Source organism: Lontra canadensis, unplaced genomic scaffold (genome assembly GCF_010015895.1).
Source record: "Lontra canadensis isolate GAN:19392208 unplaced genomic scaffold, GSC_riverotter_1.0 scaffold117, whole genome shotgun sequence".
NCBI lineage: Eukaryota > Metazoa > Chordata > Mammalia > Carnivora > Mustelidae > Lontra > Lontra canadensis.
The window spans coordinates 1,611,826-1,623,163 of NW_022631111.1; the positions used below are offsets into that span (position 1 = coordinate 1,611,826).

An 11,338-nucleotide genomic window follows, 5' to 3' on the forward strand; every position below is an offset into this window, starting at 1 on the left:
CTGCAACTAGGGATTCAGGCTGAGTAAATATTTCCACCTGCTCACGCTCATGTATAAGACATAAAGCTTTACTTAAATACATAAACACTGATCTCTTTGGATGGAAGTATACACAGAGAGCACTGTCTCCGGGAGCTTGCTAATTTTTCCTTTCAGAGATCCCCAGAGGTCCTAACCTAGGGATGGGCATGCAATTAAGGACCAGAATGCATTCATTTCTTGTTTGCCTCCAGCCCAGTACCCACTGGGGCCACTGGCTCCTGAGTTAGCATGTTGATTTCAGCTACTCAACTAACAAAATATTTTACATGGTTCTCATGGACAAGGTGAGAAAGGTGGAGAGGAAGGGACTTCAAGGAAAAGGTAGCCTGTTTGCGGCCCCCTTCTTCTCCACTATCAACTCTCATCAATTTGACTCTCCCAGGTTAAATATCAGCTGGGACCTGTGGTGGCCTGTGGAAAGCCCTGGGCACCATGGGGATCATGGTCAAGGGAAGTGATATAGGACTTTCTCCTCCAGGATAAAGGATGGTGAAGCTGGCAGGCATCATAAAGCAACAGGCTATGAGAAGAGCTTACCTGCAGAAATCTATCCTCCAGGGGACCAAGGGATAAGCCATCCCTCCCCTTCCCCAGCTCCCATCTTCCTGGTCAAGAGACAGCTGAATAAATGGACTGAGTTCTCCATGCTCTGGTGACTGAAAGAGAAAAAGGGTTCAGGAGATGTCTTCCACACACCTCAAAGTGATGGTCACCTTGCTTGCTTCAGTGGCCCACAGTGACAGGACTACTCACCAACCACCAGTTTAGAACTTGTGATATTCCAATAAAAGACAGAAACTCAGGGGGGTGGGGCACAAAGAAAAATAATGGCCCATCCACAGTGGATGCTATAGTATGTCACCTAGCCTCCCCTGTAAGAATGGAGATCTTCTGCCCTCCCTCCCTCTCCTTTCTTGAGCTTCTGGGGAGACCTGTAGGCAGACAGTACTCAACTACTAGTCAGCCCTCTTTGGAAATTGCTTTGGCATATCCAAGGTCATACCCACTTCCCAGGACAGATAACACTGATACCTGATGGGGTGCAACAGTATAAAATCTCACCCCCTCATCTTAGCTCTGGACAAGCCTGAAGGACCAGCTCTCCATTAAATCAAGCTTTGTGGAGACTGCCCCTCACAGTTCAACTTCTCCTCTTAATCCTGCTTCCTTCCCCTTCTCTGGGGACGAGCCCAAGAGAACTCCCCTAATAGATCTGCAGGCTGCTGTCCATCTCAGTCTCCTTGCTGGAGACTCCCACCTGTGCCCCCACTAAGGGGGCCCAGAGAGGATAGTCTGTCAGAAAAAAAATGCATACCTCACCGAGGAGAGTTCCTCTTGATCCCTAAATGTTAGATAAAAACCCAGCTGTAGTCTCACTGGATCCTAGTTATTTACTAAATGGTACATCTCTAGTCATTTTCTTTTTCTTTTTCTTTTTTTTCTTTTCTTTTTGTTGTTGTTGTCGAGAAGACTGATATCTTAAAGGAAGAAGATGTTGTCTAAAAAAAAATTTTTTAAGTTTTTATTTAAATTCCAGTTACTTAACATACACTGTAATATTAATTTGAAGTGTACAATCTAATCACTTTATTTTCTCTTCTATGATAATTGCTCTTTTCAAGTGCTCCATTTCTTCTGCAGTCAATTTTAAAATTTATTTGCTATGAAATGATCCGTCTCTTCCAGACTTTACAATCATTGCTCAAAAGTCACACATATCATTCTTTTGTATTGTAATTTATCTTGGCCATGTCAGCTTTCAAATTCCTCATCGCTGAGACTAAACAGAAAAACAGAGCACTTCTTGGCAATCAAAAGCAGCAAACGCACACAAAAAGACTTTCTGAAGCTGAAATGTGGTTTTTCCAACTTTCTAGTGTGGCAAGTGAAACAAAGGAAAAGATAACACTGTTGAGATGTGAATTAGTGGACTTGAGAGTCAGGTGAAAATATTATACACTAATGCACAGAGAAAAATATAAAGAGATGAAAACAGTGAAAGAAAACTCTAGAGAGCTGGGGGATGGAACCAGGAGACCTGACGAGCAAATGTAGGGGATCTAGAAGAAAACAAAGAAGGGATCCCATAGCAAAAAGATAATCGCTAAATTTAAGAAAAACAAAAAAAAGAACAAAACAACAACAACAACAAAAAACCAGGAGAAAATTCCTGGTTAGAGAATTATGGGTTCTCTGGAAATGTGAAATATATATACCTTAAATTCAGAATCTGAAAACTGAAAAGAGACATTTCAAGGGACATTCTAACAGCATCCAGACCTAAAAACACTAAACTATCTGAGCAACACTAGGTCGGCAGGGGCAGTGGGTGGGGACAGAAGTGAGAGACATTCTAAATGTCTCTTCCAAGATTGGGAGAGGGGAATCTGAAGGGGAAGGAGTATGGGAAGGTATCCTAAAGGTATTATGTCACGGGGTAACAAAGATGGGAAGGCAATGTGAAAATAGAATGTCTTGCTTGGTAAAATAATACCTTGCTAATAATAATGATAATAATAATAATATGAAAATAAATGATTATAAGTACAAGGAAAGTGACAGAAAACGTTAATAGAATGTAACAAGTTTATTAGGAGGTACAAATTAACAAGGGGAAAAATAAGATGGGCAACAATTTGATCAAACCAATGAACATACAGAAAAAGAAAAAACAATGTAAGATAAATCACAATTATAAAGCAACACAAAAGTGAAGAAAAAAGCAGGATTGTAAGTTTTCAAATCATTTGGGAAAAAACTGAATTATATCTTTAAAAGACAGAGCTTATCAGAGAGGGTTAAAAGCCAAAAACATTTATAAACTACTTAAATAAATATACTTAAAAGAAATTGACAATGAAAGATTCAAATGAAAAGAATGGGAAGAAGAATGCCAAGCAAATGCAAACGAATAAACGGCAAGAGTGGGAACAATATTCAATATTAGCCAAAGTAAAATTTAAGGTTAAACACTAAACAGGACAAGAAAGGGACAATGTATAACATAAGTGGTGAATTTGAAGATATTTCATAAATTGTATGAGCAAAACAATGTGTCAACTAAACATATAAAGCTAAGCTATTAGAAATGTAAAAAGAATTTGATTTTTAAAATTATACACGGGGTGCCTGGGTGGCTCAGTGAGTTAAGCAGCGGACTTTTGGTTTGGGCTCAGGTAGTGATCTCAGGGAGGTGACATCATGAGATCAAGCCCCATGTGGGGTTCTGTGCAGGCCTGGAGCCTGCTTGTCCCTCCCCATCTGCCTCCCCCACCCATCCACATGCACCTGCTCACTCTTTCTCTCTCAAAGATTTCAGTATAATTCCATTCAAACATTTCACACCTATTAAATTAAATATAGATGTATATAATTTTTAAAAACTCAATAATCGTGGCTATATGTAAAATTTATAATTGCTTTAAGTAAAGAATATACTTCTTCTATGTTCAAAAACTACATAAAATATTGATCATGTTCTTTCCCCAAAAGAAATGTTTTGAATTATTCTAAAAAGTAGAGATTATGTAACTATAAAATAGAGGCCACATTCTCTAATCATTATCTTAATAAAATTAGAGGCATATAATTTTTAAAAATGGCCCAAATCTTAACTACTTAGAAATTACAATATCTAATCTTAGAAAAATCCTTAGATTGAGAGAGAAATCAAAAGGGATATTGCAGGGACGCCTGGGTGGCTCAGTTGGTTGGACGACTGCCTTCGGCTCAGGTCATGATCCCGGAGTCCCAGGATCGAGTCCCGCATCGGGCTCCCAGCTCCATGGGGAGTCCGTTTCTCCCTCTGACCTTCTCCTCGCTCATGCTCTCTCTCACTGCCTCTCTCTCAAATAAATAAATAAAATCTTTAAAAAAAAAAAAAGGGATATTGCAACTTCTGAAGAAGTCAATTAAAAGAACACTTTATACATAACCCATGGTCAGACAAAGTCATACTGGTAAAAATTAATAGTGTTAAATGTCTTATTTATTTAAAATTAACATCAAGACAGTTCAGAGTTCGAGAAATTAAAACCAATAAACAAAAGACATTTTTAAAAATCTAGAATAAGAAACTCATCAAGACAGAAGTTGAAACTAAAGAAATAGGAAAACATTTCAAATAAGAGAGAGTGACAATAAGTCTAAAGCCAAGTACTTTGAAAACACAACATCATGAAATATGTCTTCACAAATTTGATTAAGGAAGAAAGAGCTTAGTAATGTGAAAGTAAGCAAAAACACAAATGCAAGAAAAATTAAAATACAAGAAATTAATATATGGAACTTTTGGGCAATGATTTTAAAAATCTAGAAGAAATGAATGATTTCCTAGAAAACGCAAATTACCAAAATTGACACCAGAGGAAGCAGAACACTTGAATAGCAATTATGGTAGAAGAATTACGAAAGTGACAACTATGACTTAGTAAATAATCAGGACCTAATAAAGTCACAAGTGATTTTTATTTGAAACTGACACAGCAGGTCAGTGTCAGATAACCTACTCTTGACCCTATGAGAAGATGGAGAGCTCTCTTGATTTATTTTATGATGACAGCATAACTTTAATATCAAAAACTGAAAAGGAGACTATTTTATAAAAGGCATAGGCCAATCTCACATATGTCTCTAGAAGGGAACAGTCAATCTAAACTATGAGTGAGTAGCCTCTAATGATGCATCAAAGAAAAATAGGCCAAACTGAAGTAGGGTTTATTCAGGGAATGCAGACTAGCTCCATATCTGGAAGTTTATTAACATTATCCAGTGTATCAATACATGAATGGAAAAATTATGTGATCCCATCAGTAAATGCTTAAAGAACGCTTGATATCAAGTCTGTAAAACCTAAGTAAAATAGTAAACTAAATTACTGAAATATGAATACAATAATGACTTAATTATAATAAATGCACCAAAGAATTAAATACTAGGTTACACAAATACAACAAAAAATAAAGACATTATTAACCTGAATGCCAAATGCCTAAAAATGTTTAGATTGGAAGTTAGTAACAAGACAGAGATGCTTGCTCTCATTATAATTACACAAGTATTTCACTCCGGTAAATGAAATGAGCCAAAAAATACTATAAACATTAGAAAAGATAAGATAAAATGTCCTCTTTTTATGCTGAGGGGATTACTGAATTTCTAGAAAATTCAGTAGGCTCTAATTAGAAACTTACCAAAGTGTATAAGAGAATTTGTTAAGGTAGCAGGATTCAAGGTAAATATACAAAAAGCAATGGTTTCTATTCCAGCAATGTATATGACAAATGAAAATGAAAAAAGTGTTCCATACACAAACTAGAAAATGCTAAGGAATGAGGTTAATAAGAAAGGCAAAGACCAAAGTGAAGAAAATTGTAAGATTTTATTAAAAAACATAACTATAAAGTAAGATTAGAACAAACAGAGACAGATAAAATATTTTCAGACGGAGAGACTTGGTATCATGCCAATTTGATTTTCCCAGAATCAGTATCTGTAAATATAGTATAATTCCCATTCAAATCCCAATAGAATTATTTGAACTGGATAAAATGATCTTATGCTTTATATTTTATTTTATTTTTTTATGCTTTATATTTAAAAAAAATGTCTGAGACTATATATATATTTGGTATATTTAAAAAAAAAACAACAACAACAGAGTGAGCCTTACCAAATATCACACACAACATGCTATAAAGTTCCTATAAACAAATTAGTGTGTTACTTCCATAAATGTAAATAAATAGGTCTGTGAAACAGAAGAGAAAATCCAGAAATAAATATGAGGAATTTGAGAGGCAGGGTGGGGGGTTGTGGTGTAGGGAAGGAAAAAATGAAACAAGACAGGATGGGGAGGGAGACAAACCATAAGAGACTCTTAATCTTACAAAACAAACTGAGGGTTGCAGGGGGTTGTGCGGGGTGTGGACACTAGGGAGGGTATGCTGTGAAGTGTGTAAGCCTGATGATTCACAGACCTGTACCCCTGGGGCAAATAATACATTATGTGTTAATAAAAATAAATAAAAAATATTTAGATGAGAAAAAAATCCAGAAATAGATTATAAAATAAGCAAGAAATAAAACAATAAAGTTGGTATTTCAATTTGTGAGAAATAAAAACAAAAATAAATTTCAGCTCTTTCCGTCTCCGGCTGCCCTAGCGAGAGGAGCCGCCGCCGCCACGCCGGCCCACCTGCAGCGGATGGTCGTGCAAAACTGCTCCAGCTTCCTGATCAAGAGGAACAACTGGCCTACAGCACTGAGCCCAACAACCTGAAAGCCCTCAACTTGTTCAGCTACAACGGGCTGATTCACCGCAACACCATGGGCGTGGAGCCAGAGACCGAGGCAAGGGCGTGGTGGTGGTCATGAAGTTCAGATCCGGCCAGCGGAAACCTGCCACCTCCTACGTGAAGGACCACCATCAACAAGAACGCCAGGTCCACCCTCAGCAGTGTCCCGCACATGATCCGCAAGAACAAGAGCCGCCCAGATCTGCGCATGGCTGTCATTCGCGGAGCCAGTGCCATCCTGCGTAGCCAGAAGCCTGTGATGATGAAGAGGAAGCTGGCCAGCCCCACCAAGCGCTCCTGAGCCCCTGCCCTCACCTGCAAAGCAATAAAGCAGTCAGCCTCCTCTAAATAAATAAATAAATAAATAAATAAATAAATAAATAAATAAATTTCAGATGGCTTAATGATTTAAAATGTGAAAAAAATAAAAATTACATCCAAGAGTGTATGTCTTTAATCTAGAGACAAGGCGACCATCCAAACTGAAGCTAGAAAGCCAGAAGTTTATTTATTTATTTATTTATTTATTTGAGAGAGAGAGCTAGAGCATGAATAGGAGGGGCAGAGGAAGAGGGAAAGAGAAATCTCAACAGACTGTGCCAGCAAAGAGCCAGACATGGGCCTCAATCTCACAATCCTGAGATCACTACCTGAGCCGAAACCAAGAGTCAAAGACTCAGCCAACTGCGCCACCCAGGTGCCCTGGAAAACCAGAAGTTTTAAAAGCAGAACAGAGCGATCAAAAACTTACATACAGTAGGAGGTACTAAAAATTAAGTCAATACATACAAATAGATTTGGGAAAATATTTGCAGTTAATAGATAGGGTTAAATCTATCATATGTAAAGAGTTTATACAAATTGACAAGAATTGGACAAACAACTGATAGGAAAATAAGGAAAGAAACTAAGAAGATAATAATCTGCAAGAGAGCAGATTTAAATGATCAACAAACAGTAAATATATATAATTCTGAAGCAGTCAGGGAAATGTAAATTAAAGTAGCAGTGGTGATGTAGGACATGGTGACTATAGTTAATATGATTATACTGCATAATTAAAAATTGCTTAAAAAGTAGATCTTATAAGTTCTCATCACACACAAAATTTTGCAACTGTACACGGTGACTGATGTTAACTAGGTTTATAGGGGTGATCATTTTGCAATATATACAAATATTGAATCATTACATTATACACCTGAGACTAATACAATGTTATATGTCAATTATACTTCAGTAAAAGAAGTAACAATGAGCCGTCACTTTATAACTACCAGGTATGCAAAAATTAAAACACTGGAAATGTCTTCCGCTGGTTTCTATGTGGAACTTTAATTGATGACAGCTATTTTGGAAAGTGATCTGGCAGCATCTATTAAAATTAAGATATTAAAATTAGGAGCATTTCATTTCTCAGAGTTTATCTCACAAAAATGAAAGCACCTGTATGTAAGGACATATATACAAGAATATTTATTGCTTGTACAGAAAAAAAAGGAAATTCCTGTCAATGAGGAATAGATAAATAAATTATGGCACATTTTTCATAGGACAGACTGTTATGCAAATATTTAACAGGGTGCTTTAGACCTATGACAGGTGACCTATGAGATGGAGCTCCAAGCTGGAGTGATTTTCATGAGTTCCTTTTTTTTTTTTTGGTGAAAAAATTTATATTTAGAGTTAGCCAGATGGACTCAGTTTAGATGATCCCAATTTTGTTGGCAACATCCAAAGCATCATAGTCAGGTTCCAGTCGAACATATGCCTTCTTCTTGCCATCAGTTCTGATCAAGGTGTTGACCTTGGCTATATCAATGTCATAGAGCTTCTTGAACAACCTGCTTGATCTGGTGCTTGTTGGCCTTGACCTCCACAATGAACACAAGTGTGTTGTTGTCTTCTATATTCTTCATGACTGACTCAGTAGTCAGGGGGAATTTGATGATGATGACATAGGGATCAAGCTTGTTTCTCTCCTGGGGGTGATATTTCAAGGATATTTGGTCTGCTCTTGGAAAAGTAGTGTCTTGGGTCTTTGGGCCATAGGCGACTATAGATCTTTTCTTTGTGACTGTGGGATGTCTTTCAACACCGCTTTCTTGACCTTTGAAGCCTTTGCCTTGGCTTCAACTTTGAGAGGCAGGGGCTTCCTTCTTCCCCTTCAGCGCCATCTTTGTGTAAGGGATTCTTGAGTTACTATTGAAAAAAAAAAAAGATAAAGTATGTAAGGTTAATGAAGAACATTGACCAAAAAACCCAATAATGTGTATGTATGGTGATTTATGTGTCTATGAAACCATTATATTTTTGCATGCATGTGAAATTATGAGTGTGCATAAAAATAAATTTATTACCAAGTATTATAAAATAACAAGGTGTAGGAGTGTGCACAGGAAGGAAAGATGACTTTTGAAGTGGCTAAACAACCACAGGGTTGATGCACATATCAGAATTAATTTGGGAGGATGATTGAGAGCTCTGCTTTCGTTCTGGTTCCAGTTCTTGTCACCATCTTGGTCATGACATTGGAAAGATACAGAAACTATGTTGGTTACACTTGCAGATAAAGGAAAGAAAGATGAGATAGTTCTTATGTTTGACATCAGAAATAAGATCCAAAACAAGCCAGAAGACTTAGCCCAGAGCTATAAAATGAACATTAACCATGATAACTATGAAGTCTTGCATCTAAGTTTGAACGTATCCATTTCCTTAAACTATCTGTGTAGTAATTATCAGTTTCTGGTCTGTGAGTTCCATGAAGTCATTGACTCTTGTCTTATTTATCTTTAAGTCCCCACTACCAACTACCCAGCATTGTGCCTGGCCCATAATTGTACAGGACAGAGCCTGGATAGGGTCAGGGGGCCCAGGAGAGATGACATAGGAGGCCAACCTGCACGGAGGAAAGCAGAACACACATGAGGGGCACCTGCTGTTGTTAGACTCCATGCAGGGGTGCATTTAACCTCCTAAGATTCCTGCAGAGTAATACTGATACACTTCATAGATTAAGAAAGTAAGAGTCAACTGGGTAGTTACTTATTCCAAATCACAAAGGATTAAAAAGGAAGAAAATGGAATAAGAGGGGTGCCTGGGTGGCTCAGTGGGTTAAAGCCTCTGCCTGCAGCTCAGGTCATGATCCCAGGGTCCTGGGATCGAGCGCCACATCGGGCTCTCTGCTCAGCAGGGAGCCTGCTTCCTCCTCTCTCTCTCTGCCTGCCTCTCTGCCTATTTGTGATCTCTCTCTCTCAAATAAATTAAAAAAAAAAAAAAGGGAAGAAGAGGGATTTGAACCCAGGGTTTCCCTGACTCCAAAATATCCTCGCCAAAACTGGTAGGAGAGCAAATGTTATTTTAAAATCACAGGCACTTAGAGCTGGGAAATCACAGGGGTGAGAAGTCTGGGCACAGCCGGGGCGCAATGCCTGAACTCTGGGCACCGCTCAACCGCTGCCACCACCACCACCGCTGCCATCTTTAACCAGAGCAGCTTTATTCTTTTTTGCTTTATACCTTGTGAGAATTGTTTTATTCTTTGTAAGACTCCGTTTGAATAAACAATTCCCTCAATGGGGGGAAAAAAGAGCTTAAAACCAATGATCCCATGCATCCCCGGGTTGATCTTGATTACATACGTGAGCAAAATGGAATTCCAAGAAGAGAGCAAATTGTTTGATTTCTCGAGGTCCAGTCAGGGCTGGCCCCAGACTGTCCAGCAGCCTGGGTTTCTCCTGTGGCCGGTGGCCTCCAGGGGTGGAAGACAGGGGTGCAGGTTGTTCTCAGTTGGAAATGCCACAGGGCAGCTATCCCTCTGCTCCTCCGCCCAGACTGCCCAGTCCCCACTCCTATTACCCACACAGCTGCTTTTCCTGTCCTTCCTCTGGGGGAGGGCCAGGGGCTTGCCATAAGGGGTCTGTCAATCTTTCCCTGAGTGCATTCACTTTTCCAGAAGGCCGTGCTCCCCCCAGATGCTTAAAAGCCCATTCGGGACCCCCTGTGGGGTGTCTGAGACTGCCCCACACCAGGAAGTGGTTCAGTTGTTTCTTGGTTGCTTTCCTGCCTGTACCCGCTTGACTAAACAGTGCTGGGTCAGCACTGTTCACCCATTTTCCCTCCCGCCAGGAGGCTGGCCTGGTGACCCAGACAGGCCCTCTCCCCTCAAGCCACCGAGAAACATCACCAGCTCTGTCTCAACCATTGCATTGTCTCCCTGCTCTTCTGGAAGCAGACAGCCTCAGACACTGAGAAGGACCTCCAGGTTTGAGGCAGCGAGCCTGACTGGGAGTCTGCTCCCTGATATTACCATCTAGGGGGAGTTGTTGGAGTAAAACTCCTTTCACACAGGAAATTTAGGATTAGCAATACATTACATCCCCATGACTTGCTTATTTTATAACTGGAAATGTGTACCCATTGATTCCCTTTGGTCATTTTCAATTATACATTTTAGAGAGAAGTTTACCAATTCTGTTTCTGTGATGGTGAAAATACCCTGCGTCTATGCTATTCAATATGGTCACTGCTAGCTGCGTGTCGCTTTGAGGAGTTGACATGTGATCAGTCCAACTGGGGAACTGAACTTTTAATTTTATTTCACTTTAATTACCTTCAGTTTAAATATCCACACGTGGCTAGAACTAACAACACAGAACTAACTGGATTGGTTTCAAACAGATAAAATGGTGTTCTTCCTTTCCATAAATGTTCATAGCAGTATTGTTTATAAAAGCCACAAGGTAGAAACAACCCAAGCTTCATTAACAGCTGAGTGGATAAATAAAATTTACCTTAACCACACAATGGAATGGTGGGATAGTATTCAACCATAAAAAAGGAATGAACTACTGACATGGTTGAAACTGGAAAACATTAGGCTAAGCAAGAGAGGTCAGACACAAAAGGCCATATTTGATTCCATTCATAGGAAATGTCCACACTATACAAATCCATAGAGACAGAAAGCAGAGTACTGGTAGTCCAGACCTGAGGC

General features: G+C 39.1%; 1 pseudogene; it reads left to right on the top strand.

The window, feature by feature from the left end:
- The first annotated feature begins 317 nt into the window (after positions 1–317).
- LOC116857079 lies at positions 318–6,639 on the top strand (annotated as a pseudogene).
- Positions 6,640–11,338: the final 4,699 nt, after the last annotated feature.